General features: G+C 38.6%; 1 protein-coding gene across 7 annotated transcripts in view; it reads left to right on the plus strand.

Annotated features, from left to right (window-relative positions):
* The window catches only part of LOC133538319 (target of Nesh-SH3-like), a 74,235-nt gene that overhangs the window by 505 nt on the left and 57,992 nt on the right, over window positions 1-15,738 (plus strand). The gene's annotated exons all lie outside the window — the stretch shown is intronic.

The following is a 15,738-nucleotide window of genomic DNA, read 5'->3' on the forward strand; positions in this document are numbered from 1 at the left end:
CCCCCCCCCATTCCCCCACCCCCCCAAACGTTTACTGTTAGCTGGGGATTGTTAATGCAGTCAAGTGTAACAGTGAGCTTTAAGCGTGTGTATGATTTCGTCTTAACCACGTCTTTGTCTGCATTTCACCGGAAAATTGTTTCGGTACAAAAAATTATCGACAAAAAATGGTTTTCAAACTCTGGTTTCTCCTTGGCACTATAGTTAGCAAAGCCTCCTGCGAGACAAAAGCACTGTGACAATATCACAGGGCTGTTATACTTCCTGTCCCACAAAATGTATGTCTCTGTACTGTACCAAAAAAATCTAATTTCAAATCAATGTAGCGATTCCAAGCATCATTTCTACAGGAATCCTTCACCACTTATCCTCAATGGGAAAACGCATAAAGTTTTTTTTATGATCTTCATGTCCCTGAAAAGACGACAGTGCCGACAGCTGATAAATCTCTGAGTTCCCTTTCAGGTTTTTACTCAAATGTGTCCTTCAGGCTATGGAGTCAGAGGTTAAACTTGCAGACAACATCACGTTGCACAAATGCTCAAAGCCAGGTTTTTGCGCTGTTCAAGTCATGCTGGGTCTGTGTGTTAAGCACACTTGCTGGAAGAACTTGGCTACTGCACAAGTCACAGTGTGCAGCTTTGGAGTGTTCTGTTTTTTTAAACGTGTGTTTCTTGGATCCCACAACAGGTTTCGGCATCAAATACATTATGTAATGATGTCTGTTCATTTTTGCAACAAGCAGTGCACTCCTTAAATGTCAGCGAGCCTTTTTATTACAGTATATCTCTATTTAGGAACACTACGATAGAAAGTAAACTTGGATATATTTTAGAGTAGTGTGTGTACAGCTTGTATATATGTACTTGCAACTGAAAATTAATCAACACACAAACATTATTGTCTAAATAGCTGGCAACAAAAATGAACATGAAAATCATCATGTCTTAGTGGTTGTGTCATGATTTGGCAGTGCATGAGTGCTGCCAGAAACTTTGGAGCAGTGGTAATTGAGGTGACACATGAATTCCAACATGTACTGTGACATTGGGAAGCAGAAATCAGGCCAGTTTGAGTCTTAACACATCTCCAAGAAGACAAGTGACGAAGATGAGGGTGATGGAATAGCCAAGTAAGCATCCTGAAGATCTGAAGACAAATGAGCACTTGTGGGGCATCCTCAAGCGGAAAGAAAAGAGGAAGAAAGGCAGAGGAGTGATACGTCTCCACTAGAGCATAGATAAAGAGGATTAAGCCAAAATTGGAAAACAATGGTGGTTGAATTACATATTTACACTTTGGTCATTGTGAGGTGCACCCACTTGTGTTGTCAGCTATTAAGGGCAATAATGCTTAAGTCATGTACGTAGACCGACTACTCTAAAGTATATGGAATTTAACTTTCGATAGAATTGCCCCTTGATAGGATATGCGGTCTTACAAATGTGATGTGTGTCTTCACTTTTGTATGAAACTCTACCTTTCCCAAGAAAAGGCGGGTTACAGTATATATTAGATCTCATCTCTTCAATAAACTGCAGCTCCCCAGTTGCCAGCAGCATTCATGCAGCCCAAGGTGATGACAAAATTACAGTACATTGCAGGGATGTTCCGATACATTTGTACCGATACAATACTAATTGCCGGTACCGAGGATTTGATATCTTGTTTTAATAAGCATTTCTGAGTCTCATGTTTACGTATGACAAATAAGTTGCAATTACAGTTGCAGGTCCAAGATGTTAGATGGCGGTAGTGTATAGTTTATGATGCGTTAGCGAGTCAGTTCAGTCTTTACTGAATGTAGTTTTTGTTGCACCCCAAAAAGTTTTCATACTGTAAGTTGTAGTTTTGTCTGCATTGAAAATGTCAACATTACTTGAGAGGTAGTTTGGCTAAGTCAGTGCTGCCAAGTGCCAAAGTGCAAAAATAGTCTGCAACCTGGTGTGACGCCACGCACAACCCAGGCACCGCAACATGGCGCAATTCATATATCACATTAATTGGTGCCTGGTAAAACTGGCAGAATTTGGTCCGTGTCAAAATACAAAAATACGGACTTTAGTACATCCTTAGACAATAATGGCTGTGTATTGTACCTGTAAGCTGTAAATGGACTACTCCTAAATAGATCCAGATTTCGTTTTTATAATATTGTAACTGGAGGAGATATACTGTCGTACAAATGCCAGCTAAAATGCAAGATAGTGTATTATACCTTGAAAACAAAAATCCAGTTAACGGTTTCCTAAGACATGTTCCCAAAATGTGCACTCATCCAGCTCTGTCCAGATATAGTCACTTCTTGCTGACGTTCCAAAAACTCAAACCACGGTATCCCAGAAAACAATGTGTGACATCACTATGTTCACTTTCACAACAAAAGATTTACGACTGACCTACATTAGCACCCATAAAAACAAAATCTGTCATAGAATCCGCCAGAACAAAACCACATATCACGCAAGGGATGAATGATGGCGATAGAAATATGAAAATGGGGATGCCAGATGAAGGTTTGAGGATACAGAAGATGAAGTGGGGGGAAATCAAGAGCTTGAAGAAGATGATGGAAAGATGGCTACTTCCACATATAGCATGGAGGAGTGCCACTGCGTGGAAGAGAAACCAGCTGTTGCTCTGTTAAATTCACCCAAAAAGATGAAAGTGTGTGAAAGCAACGTGGAGGCAGCCAAGGGTGGAGGGAAAAATACAATCTCTGGCTCGTAATGAGCCCCCTTCGCCCCCTAACCCAATCATGTGAGGCTGGATTGTTCCACAAATTCCAATGTTATCTAGTATACGGTAGGTCACATGAGCCTCTGTCGAAGGCTGAGTTCACACTTGTGGATGGGTAATCTGATCAGGACCAAAAATAATAAATACTGCACTTGATGTACACAGAAGCGTTTACTGGTATTTTTGTCACGCAACCAAAGTGTTCCCAGTGAAAAACATATCCATGAAGTAAGGACTAGATTTGACTGTTTGCATGACACATTACGTAATGTACTTCAAGCTCACCTGCAAATGGGCTAAGCCCCATCTCATCTCTAAAGAGGTCTTGCGAATGTTGCCGTCATGTGTCATGTTTAGATTAGTTTAAAGTACAGATGAACAATAATCAATCAATCAATCAATCACTGTTTACTTATATAGACCTAAATCACAAGTGTCTCAAAGGGCTGCACAAACCACAACACAAACCACTACGGCATCCTCGGTAGGCCCACATAAGGGCAACAATGGACATTTGAACCGATACCAACAAATTCCAGACCTGTACAACCGATAACGATAACTGATATTTATGTATATATCTATTTACACAATATTTTGTGACAAGTAATGGATTCAAAAGTTCACACTTTTGGCCAAAATGTAAACACACTACCAAAAAAATATACAAATATATTGAAGGGAATAAAATGTGAACTAATATTATTCTGTTAACTAACTACAATATGATTACAAATAGCCTTCCTACTATAATTCTGACTTATGCAAATAATTAGAATCATTCCAATGGAGTGTATTGATATTTAAAATTGATTGACATACAACAGGCAAGTCCAACATTCTGCAAGGATTTCAGAAAAAACAAAAAACAATCTGTCCAACACAACATACATGGATGAGACCAAAAGAACTAAGCCAATAAGATTTTGCATTACAGTTAGAAACAACTGGAGTCACATCTCTTGTTGATGACAATATAGATAGAAATGCAACATTCAATTGTAGAACATTAAAAAATCAGGGTTCAAATAATAAAGTGCATTTTTTCAACAAATAAATCATACCGGGTAAGTAACTAAAGCCTGTGCCTTCAGATAAACCATGAAGTCAATCAAACAACTACTCATTTAGATTTCCCTTTAAGATCTTTTCTTTCAAACGCTTTCATCTAATCAAATGCTTTTTCATCAGTTTTGGGGCTTTACGTTTGCTGCAGTCATCGCTAATACCGCTAGGTCCTGGCTTAGCAGCACAGGCAGCTTAGTACTGTATCAATTAATCTTCACAATGGTGAATTTTAAAGTGACTCATCAAATTTGTTGTATTGAAGCTTGTCTTTTTATCCTCCTGGTGAAGTTTCTGCAGAACAAGTTTTGCAAACTGCGAGTAAAATGTCTTCTAGTGACACGGTTAAAAAAGCCCACACCAGCGCGTGCAGCGTCATAACAACACATATATGCCACCGTACTGTATGGAAGGGCCTCCCCTAGCGGTTGAGGAGCTAGGTAGCAGGACAAGCCACAACATAGAGTCTCATGACAAACACAAAGTTCATCCATCCATCCATTTTCTACCGCTTATTCCCTTTCGGGGTCGCGGGGGGCACTGGCGCCTATCTCAGCTACAATCGGGTGGAAGGCAGGGTACACCCTGGACAAGTCGCCACCTCATCGCAGGGCCAACACAGATAGACAGACAACATTCACACTCACATTCACACAATAGGGCCATTTTAGTGTTGCCAATCAACCTATCCCCAGGTGCATGTCTTTGGAAGTGGGAGGAAGCCGGAGTACCCGGAGGGAACCCACGTATTCACTGGGAGAACATGCAAACTCCACACAGAAAGATCCCGAGCCTGGATTTGAACCCAGGACTGCAGGAACTTCGTATTGTGAGGCAGACGCACTAACCCCTCTGCCACCGTGAAGCCAAACACAAAGTTAAGTCTTTATTATTGTCGGCTCATTTTATCAGTGGATTTCTTTTAATTATTACAAGTATTGATATCACATCATAATTGACGTTATGAGTCAATAATTATTGGCCGCCGATATTACTGTGCAACGCAAGTTAAAAGTTACTCTGGTGTGTGTTTACTGTGCGAGTACCGTTACATTGGTCAAGCGCCAAACCAGCGTACCGAGTTCAACCCCTCAAGTAGTCCACTTGTATGTGAATAAGTGAAGTTTGGTGCAGCTGAGTGAATGCGAGTGCTACATCTATCAAAAACATGGGCCAGTGTTAAAATGAGAGCAGAAATCATACCGCAACTACCTATATTCAAGAGAAAATGCTTTGGAAGTTAAAGTGTCCAGATCCTATACAAATATTGGTGCAATGTCACCAAAACTATAAGTATCAGATTATATAAGCTTGCTTCTAAAATCTCTGATAGCGCATTGACTTGTGCAAAGTTGGCAACCAGTTAACAGTTAAATATCCTCTGATAAACACACAAGAATGCTCCTTTACTTTTATAAAAGGTAAAACATTATATGCTATAGGCCAGTGTTTAACCATAGGGCCAGGGCCGCTAAAAAAATATACATTTCTCAGTTTTGGTCCGTATGGGCTGCACTAGTCTAAAGATGGTGGCGCCCTGCTCGGCTGCAGAGTCTCTTGGTAGTTCGGATGAAAAGAGCACAGCTTCCTCCCCCCATTGTCACCACATTCTACAGAGGCACTATAGAGAGCTTACTGACCAACAGCATTTCTGTCTGAACTGGAGCCTGCAATGCCTCAGACGGGAAGTCTCTCCAGAGAGTGGTGAGGACAGCGGAAAAGATTATCAGGACTCCTCTTCCTCCTGTCCAGGAGATCGTAAAAAGCCGCTACCTGACCAGGGATCAGAAAATCTGCCAAGACTCCTCCCACCCCCACCAAGGACCGTTTTCACTGCTGGACTCTAGGAAGAGGTTCCGCAGCCTCCGAAGCAGAACCTCCAGGTTCTGTAACAGCTTCTTCCCTCAGGCCATAAGACTCTTGAACACATCATAACTATCCCCTCAATTCCCCCCAAAATGGATTAACTCGCTGGAATAAAAAGACAATATAACATACATCCATAAACCTGGATGCATATGGAAAAGTGCAATATATTTATCCGTACAGTAATCTATTTATTTAAATCAGCACCCTATTGCTTTTTTTAATCTGCACTACCATGAGTTAATGCAACGAAATTCCGTTCTTATTTGTACTGTAAAGATCAAATTTGAATGACAATAAAAAGGAAGTTTAAGCCTAAGTATAGTTGTAATACACTTTTCCACCACTTGCGGCAGTAATGACAATATCAAACAAACAGAGGAAGTCTGGAGCTTAAATCAGATACATTTCTTAAGTTTAAGTAAACATACTTATTAATCCATCCATCCATCCATTTTCTACCACTTGTCCCTTTCGGGAATGCGGGGTGTGTGGGAGCCTATCTCATTAATATTAAGATTATTTTCGCACAACATAATTGAATGTAAATGTATTTTCTGTCATTTTTTTCATGAGTCCCTTCTTATGCAGTGTATTTAGTTAGTATGGTGCTTATTTTTCTAATCCGTCTTACTTAGGCCTAAATTTTATGTGCTAAATAAATTATAATCCTTGTGATTAACACAGTTTATCATTTGACAAGGTTGTAAACTGTAAGTAGGTTAGATATAATTATTGAATACAATTAAAATCAAGAGTAATATTACTTATTCAGTGTTAATACTTTTAAGTGAAACCTGGGGCCCTTCTGTAGTGGAAAAGTTGGGCCCCGAGGTCAAAAACATTAAGATTCCCTGCAATAGGCTACTAGGAGCTATCAGCTACACAAAAGCTAAGCATACAATAGCACACAAGCTAGACAAAATAATAGGTGTCTTTCATTGAACAATAATGCAGTCTAAAACACAACAATTGTAATATAAACGAGTATCAAATAATCAGTTTCATATTACTTACAAACACAAAATCTTTAAGGCAAAAAATTATTTGAAATAATCCAGTAACAAAAATGTCCGCACCATTTAACTCACTGCGTTAAGAGCTTAACTTATTGATTCATTGTGGCCATTAGGTGTTGCCAAAAACCAGTTACCACTCCAATTCAAAATGAAGAGACTGCAAGCCCAAACCAAACGGTTAATAATAGGTTAGTGATTTTCATATACAGTACCTACCATTTCACTTGAAATGGGACCTACCATTTCACTTGAAATGGTAGCTATATGTATAAAAGGTATCAGGCCTTTTGTAACATTCCAAATGAAAAAATAAAACTGTGTATGGTTCTTGTTGATATCGTATTGGCTCAATATTAGTATTGACCAATATGCAAGACTTCCATATCAGCATATTTTAGTGTGTGTGTGTGTGTGTGTGTGTGTGTGTGTGTGTCAATGTGTGTGTGTGTGCCAACATCACTCTACCTCTTTTCAGAGGATTTTGGTGAAATCTAAGCTAGCAAATACAGCAAACTATAAAAAATAACCATTTTAGTTTAGAATACTTGAGTTACAGTACATCACACATGTCCAATCAAGTCCTAATTACTTTATGCATACATGTTTTACAGTGCAACCTTTGGTCTCAAGACAAAAATATTACTGTGAATGTTGATGGACTCCCACCAAATTGTGCACCAAGTATCTTTTTAAAATGTTTGGTTCAGACTAGAGTACCAAACCCCAAGTGTGAATGAACACAGACTAAATTATCTACATTCCGGTTGGCATAAGGCTCAGCAAAATCCTTCACACTTCATTGCCCAGAAAGGAGGCGGCCAAAAAACATCTGGTTCTACACAGTCCCAACTCTTCTATCACCGCTTCATCATTCAGGACAGCTCCGTTTAATTGATTTAAACGCTCACGCATGCAGGGGATGTAGTTTGTTGGGCAGTATAGAGAGTTAAATACCCTCATTGAGTGTATTTATGAGAGCAGATGTGTTGTTCTGACCAACCAATGAGATGACAAAACCTCTTTGGGATGTTTTAGAAGACAACAATCCACAATAATGCGTAGTTGTACATCCGTCATCAGTGAATTTCATGCAACCTCTGACGCTCATCGATGGTCTGAAAAAATCACACAATAAAACAGCACCAGAGTGTTTTTATATTTTCACAATCAATTTACACTGTGGTCAAATGGTGACGTGACTTTGGTGTTGAGTCAACTCCCTTTCCCAGAGGTTCATGCATCACCACCAGATAACGTCCTCTGGAGCCAAGCCTGAGTCTCCAAATTGAGGGTGTTTCTATTTTACAAGCCAACAGCATGACCTCCTCTTACTTACGCACCAAAACCAAGATTAACACAATGTTTAGTGGATTCTAAGCTTTTATTGTGTAGTGTCGCATGTTGATCAGGGACTTCTTAGCATCTGCACAGGTTAGTGCAAACCAACCACAACAACACCTGGTGCTCCACTGCGTAGACCATACTAATGATATTAATCTAGATGTTGTTATTACCAAACATGGTGAGATAATAAAATAGACCAGCAGATGTAGTAATTTGGCAACTCATTTGCCACTAAGACAAAAAAAAAAATCAATCTTGTGAACCTTTATTGCTGACCAAAACTCGGTTCACTAAAGGCACTGTTGTGGATGTAAATGGTAACAACCAGGGGTGGGTATCGTTTACATTTTAACTGATACTGGTGCCTAAACGATACCGAGAACATGGAGTTTTTTTGTCTACGGATGTTCTCATTCATCAAGGTTATTGTATTTTCAGGGCATTCAATCGATTGCAATCAGGCAATCAATTAGTTCATTTGCAATTGATTGAATGCCCTAAGAATTCAGATAGGTTTATTTGAACATATATACAGTTTCAAAATGATGCATCGCATGTTTAATTTTTTTTCTTACAAAATGTCCAAAAGCAACCCTTTTCCACTTCAAATTGATTCCTTACACATTTTTTCACTCACACATTTCAAATCCATGCAATGTAAATAAAGTTGTTCTTTATATCCATTGATGATGAAATAAACAAAATCTTAATTCCTCAAGTTCAAGACATCTACAATTATTATTATTCCTTATACTTAGCAAACACAAGCAGCTTGAACAGTTTCTTAAAGGGGATCATATTAGTACATTGTTTCACTTTTTTACTTAATCCATTCAATAATTTAATTCCACATACTGATATGCTAAAATTTTTAAGTTTTGTACATACAAGAACTTTTTTAAATTACATTTTTCCCAAAGTTTATATTTCTCCTCATTTGTTGTAAAAATTGTTGTACATGAATTGGTAGCAGGGTATAATTTGCTTTGTACATAATGTTAGCTGTTTACAAATACACCAAATCGTTAAATTTCAAAATTCTTTAAATAATAAATATAGGGTCTCTATATTCAGCATTGTGTATTATCCTAATTGCCCTTTTTTGTAAGACAATTAGTAAATTAAGTTTACTTTTGTAATTATTTTTCCATATTTCTGTACAATAACTCGGATATGGTAAAACTAGTGAGCAGTTGAGAATGAGTGACTTTTGGTCAATGCAATTTCTTGTAAAAAAACAAAAAACTTATTTGTATTCTAATGAAATTTTGTTACAGTCAAGTTGAACGGACTAGTAATTTAAATACTTTGATTATATAAATTAAATGATAACCAACAGAACATAGAGAAAGTGCAAAAAAACCCCCGACTTGATTGTATTGGAATATTAGTGCATAATTCTGGGGATTCGTTAAACTTCGTAAATTCGCTCGCCATAATCGTCATCGATGCATAATGAAGTATCGTGTTGTTGTTGGGGCGACTGGCTACCGCCGCAGCGTTAAAAGGGCTACAGTTGGCGTGTTCATGTTGGCGATAATATTTTAAAAAAGCGTCCGACACTACATTACTTACAATACGTTACTTGTGGCAGGTGACTGAGACTGCATTCATTTAGCACTGAAACGAGGCACCAATAGCTTTGTCTTCTTTTGTTCTGGTTACTATTGCTTGCGTTGGCATCAATGCCATCAAGAAATAAGAGTTTCAATACCCATCCCTAATAACCCTGCTGGAATAAGTGCTCAATCAATTGCTAATATTGTACAAATCCGTATGCTGCTCTTAAAACTTTATTGCCACATTTAACAGGCTGACAGCAATGCTCAGGTTAAACACTGCACACATAATTCGCCGCAGCGTTTGCAACAGCAGCAAAACAACACTCATCATTATTCACAAATTACGGTAACGGCAAGGGAGGCGCATTCATGAAACCACGGATTTATGAGAATCCACCAAAATTGTTTTTTTGCACATTTTCTTTGTTCTGTTTTATTGTAGATTTCATTTCATGTACTTACGTTTACTAAGAATGAATAATTGTATTATTATAATTTTATTGAAATATTGAAGTGTTAAAATCACTATTTGTAAATCTTGAATGTCACAAGTGTCCTTAAAAACAAAAAGGTACGCTTTTTGCACAAAAATGTGTATGTTTTCCTTTTTTAAGTACCGTCACCGTTTCAAAAGTAGTGATCTGACACCGGTATTGGTTAAAACGTAAACATTACCTAAAAAAGACAAGTGTTATTCGGAAATAGGCGATAATTAGAGTAGGGGGTCATTATAAATGCATTGTTTATCCTCCTCAGAAACAGTGTCCTCTGCAGTGGACATTTGTGTTTTACTGTACATACATTTTATTTTTTTCTCTCCGAAATGTGTAACTCTGACTAAAGAAATAGAGAAAAAAAAATGTCCACTGCAGAGGACGCTAGTTCTCAGGGGGTAATGCTGTAACAAATTATCATCTCAAAGTTTAATAATGATTCAGAAACTATGACCACATGGTCACTTAGTAACAAGTATATTGAACAACTCAGCAGCAACAGAACCAATGTTGTACTAGCGTTAATTTTTCAAACTAAAAGCCTGAGTAGAGCAACCAACATTTTTTAAAGCTGAACACTTATGATACTTCAAATGGAGTTAAACAAAACTACATTAGGAAGTCGTTTACAGCCATTGTGGTTAATGCCAATGTGTTTGTCCAGATGCTAATGAAAAGACAAAATATAAATATATATTATTTTGCTTTGACGACGAGCAGGGCTGCTTTAACCTAAGAGGGGGCCGCCGAGGCTGAGGGAGTATTGAGGGCCACTCCTACACCTCAACCCCACTTTCCCCCCCAAAAAAGCTAAGTCCTCAGGCCTAAAAAATACAGTTTGAAAAAAATACATCGGGATTTTAATCAACAGATTAGCACAAATATTCATTTAAAAAAAGCCTTTTGTTCATTAAAGAATATCTTTTGCGAGAGTTTGCACTGGCTCCCTGCGCATTTTAGAATTGATTTTAAAACATTGCTGTTTGTTTTTAAATCTTTACATGGACTGGCACCTCAATATATCTCGGACCTCATCCAAATTTACATTCCTGCGCGCGCTCTGAGGTCCGAGAGCCAGCTCCAGCTCGTGGTGCCCAAGACCAGACTTAAGACCAGGGGAGACAGGGCCTTCTCTGTGGTCGGCCCTAAGCTCTGGAACACTCTGCCGCTCCATGTTCAAACTGCTCCCACAGTGGAGTGTTTTAAGTCTCGTCTTAAGACCCACTTTTATTCTTTGGCTTTTAACACTACGTGAGTTGTGTGGTCCTCTGTTGTCCTCTGTGTTTTTTATACACTTTGATTTTTATTTTACTGTTTTAATTGATTTTACCCTTTAAAATAGTTTTTAATCATATTTGTTTTTATATTGTTTTTATTTTTATTTATTTTTTGTTTGATTCAGTCATTGGTGGAGCATAATATTGTTGTTGTTTTTTTTAATATTGTTTTTAACATGGCTGTGCAGCACTTTGGAAACGTTATTGTTGTTTAAATGTGCTATATAAATAAAGTGGATTGGATTGAGTAACAAAGGCCAATCAACTTCAAAAACAGTGCTGGCATCTGGAAGACTGCCTGTGCTTTTAGCTCTGTAGTCAAGACGCTCGAATCTCACACAGACGACCTGGGTTTGCGTCAAGCTCGGAGCAGTTAGTACACAATCACTTTGCAAAGCAGAGCTGCCTGTGAGTGACTGCTATGAACACCAATCATTGCCTTCCGCCGTCAAAATTGGGGGCCCCTGATTGGGTGGGGGACCGTGGGATTCAGCCCAGGTAAACCCGTGCCTTGAGGTTGCCATGGATAGGAGAGTCAGCTGTAAATTGAATACTTATTTAGAGCTACAGTCCATTATTGGCTTGATTTAATGTTTATTTTTAATAATACTATTATTCATTACACTGCCTGCTAATGCTAGGATTTGAAAAACTTTTTCTCCTCAATACTGACACTGACAAAAAATTGGGGGACATATGGAGTAGTATCAGAGTCGTAACAGAGCGGAGATAGCATCGGTGTAAAAGAGGAATGCAGGAAGGACATGACAGTGTCAACACTAAAATGTCCCGCACTGTTCTGTTTAAATCAGTTGTCGCATTATGACAACATTAAGTATTTTACACGTCAGAGGCTGTCTTTGCCTGTTCATGTTGTAAAAACCTAAGGCCAAGTTGCGGTCGTGATCCTTTGCAAGATCTCTGTGTAATAGAGACTAATGATTCACATCATTTTTATGAGATTTCTAAGCAAATCTAGAACGGTGCATCATCTGAGAGAATAATTTCAATGAACTGTCCACGTCTTTAGGCACTGCTGGTGCACAAAAATAACACTAATGTACTAATGAATCATGAACTTCTGGGGGGCTTGAAGGATTGGCAAGTAAAACTCTGTGATGACTGTTGCTGAAGTTACACATTTTGATGTAATTTGGGCAACATCCAGCTGGGGGTTCAGAGAGCCCCCACATATGCAAAGTTCTGAGTTGATGGATAATCTGAGCACCTAAATTTAATCACCGCACTTTAAAATATTGGTAAGTCTTAACAGCTCCTAAGTGGTTTTCGTAGGCCAAATGGTCGAAAGTTCGAGCCAGTGTTTGCTTGTACTGGATTTTAAAAAGAGGTTTCATGATATTTCCTAGTCTTTCAGCCAATCTCACTTGTGCTTTTGTAGGAAATATTGATGGGAGAAGCGGAAACAAACACTTTAGATTGAGGTTTTGATAGGGAACACATAGCTGGAAAAGCAAAGAGGGTATTTTTCAAATCTAGGGCTTCCCCCTTCTCTGTTTGCAAATGGTGTCTGGCAGATGCAAGCGTTATTCGGCATGCAAAAGTTCCACTATTTCACTTTGTGCTGCATGGGAAGCCAAAAATGTGCTTCGAAGGGTTTATTGTTCATAGCCTTAACTACAAAGGATGAAGGTTCAAGCCCCTACAGCATCATCTGTCACTCCAGTGTTCATTGAAAGACCATAAAATCCACTAATTGCTTTGCTGTCAATGTTGATTTGGAGAAACCGGAGAAGGCGGACTAACAATCTTGAACCCCAAAAATATAAAAAGTAATCCTAATAATTTATAAGTCAAGTCTGATTGTTATAATGTATAATTCAACTGTCTGTCATAAAACAGCTTTATGACCAGGATTCACTCATCTGAGCATAAAGAGACATTGAATCATCAATGTCTGCAATAAATTAGATCGCTTATGACATGAGCAAAGATGATCCAATGTTGACGGCCCTATGAATGAGTCATGCAAGAAAATAAATTAGCACATTTTTCAACTAGAGTCTATTAATAATGGTTACTTTGGAATATAAAAAAAGATTATATACCGTATTTCCTTGAATTGCCGCAGGGCATATAGTATGCGCCTGCCTTGAATCACTGCCGGGTCAAACTCGCTTCCCAAAATAATTAGCGCATGCTTAGTATTACCACCTGGTCAAACTCGTGACCTCACGAGTGACACTTCCCCTGTCATCATTTTCAAAAATGGAGGAGGTAATACCGGTAATTTGAAATCGCATAAAGGGAAGAAAATTAAGAGCTATCCAGTAGGATCTAAGGTCCAAGCTTACATCACACTCAAATTGTTACTACATACCTTTGGTAAGTGGCAGAGTGAGAAGAGGTTTGAAAATAATTAGCGCATGCCTACTTTTACCGCATGCCTTTGGTAAACGCAGGAGTGAGAAGAGGTTTTAAATTAATTAGCGCCCCGGCAGCAATTCAAGGGAATACGGTAATTTAATAACAATGGTTTTGGCGGTCATGTTTTATAGATTATTATTTAGAGTGCATCCATCCATCCATTTTACTACCGCTTATTCCCTTTTTTGGAGTTGCGGGGGGCGCTGGTGCCTATCTCAGCTACAATCTGGCAGAAGGCAGGAATCAATCTGAAGTCTGTTTAGGCATCAAAGTAGTTTTGTGGGTAAACTACATGGATTAAGAACTCTACATCAGAATCGGAATCATTGGCCAAGTATGTTTAACACACAAGGAATTTGACTTGGTAGACTGCTTGTTTTTAAAAAATACCCCTAGTGGGTTTTTTTTAAATGTTGAAAGACAGTTGTCTTATAATTGTATTCAAGAAGGACACATACATATCAATCAAAGGCGTCAAACCAATTGTATGCTAGGGAGTCGGAGCCATTGTACAATACTGGATTGACCAAAATATAAGACCTTACTTTTCTAACAAGAAAGATTTGTAGTATAAAGGATTGACCAAAATATAAGACCTTACTTTTCTAACAAGAAAGATTTGTAGTATAAAGGTAGCCTGGTGACTAAACAAACTTTACATAAATACCACGTAATTAACAAAATTACCACATTACCTGAATAAAACAGTGTTTCCTTATATAATGGATGTCATACTGTATACAGTACATACATATGTATTCCCCTGGAAACTCCTGTGTTTTGTGCCCTCTCGGTTTAATGGTTACCTGCAATTTTTCTTGATAGTAGAAATTCTGGAGCAAAGACTAGAATTTCTCTTAATTTCCAGAAACATTTCCATTAGATTGAAATGCAAATGTTGACAGGTATAATCTTACATTCAAACTCAATAGATACACGCAAAATAACGGGCGGCATCAAACTTCTAGTCTGTAAGCGAGTCAGAGGTTTTCTCCCTGTCACTCACACAAAAACCAGTGACCTGGGCCCTCATGTAACAACCTTGCGTCTGAACAAAAACCTAGTGAATGACCTTTTTCACATCAAAGATGAGATTTATCAAGACTGATATTGACGTGGACATGTGCGCTGCCTTTCTGCAGCTATGAATGCACATTTCCACAGGCTGCAGATACTTTGGCGACACACATAAGTGATCCTGGTTAATAGTTCACACAAAAAAGTGCCATTGCAGTTGCAACGAAGCAAGGCAACAGTTGTAGAGATTATCTTTTCAAACGCTTGTCTGTTTTGGCGATGTACATCCATCTTCTTCTTCACCTGTTTCCTGATGTCCAACCAATTATTTTTGGGGGGTTTTATAGCCTGTGTGTTGTTTTACATTGCAGGAGAAAGAAGAACCTCCTACTGAATCTTCATTGGGTAGCAAGTGCATTCACATGGCTACTTTCAATATGATTAGCGAATTTATAAGGGGGCGTGGCCTGGGTGTGCCAAGACACCACATGTCTGCGTAGATTTCCAATTGACTGCAATGTAACAAAGAAATGTTCTTGGATTTGTGCGTGCTAACACTTAGATACATCTGAATTTGTATTTACTTCTTGCTTTACTTGCCATTTTCTTAATTTAATCGTGCAACCATTTTTAATAGAAAAGCCACACAACTCTCTTTACATGAGGCCCCTGGAGGGAGGCAGACACCTACTAGAAAATGTGTCTTAATGGTTATGACGCCAATTTGAAAAAGTCTTCAAAGAAATACAGTATAATCCATCCATCCATCCATCCATTTTCTACCGCTTATTCCCTTTCGGGGTCGCGGGGGGTGCTGGCGCCTATCTCAGCTACAATCGGGCGGAAGGCGGGGTACACCCTGGACAAGTCGCCACCTCATCGCAGGGCCAACACAGATAGACAGACAACATTCACACTCACATTCACACACTAGGGCCAATTTATAATGTTTACTGTGATTTACCACAAG

The sequence above is a fragment of the Nerophis ophidion genome, linkage group LG19, assembly GCF_033978795.1.
Source record: "Nerophis ophidion isolate RoL-2023_Sa linkage group LG19, RoL_Noph_v1.0, whole genome shotgun sequence".
NCBI lineage: Eukaryota > Metazoa > Chordata > Actinopteri > Syngnathiformes > Syngnathidae > Nerophis > Nerophis ophidion.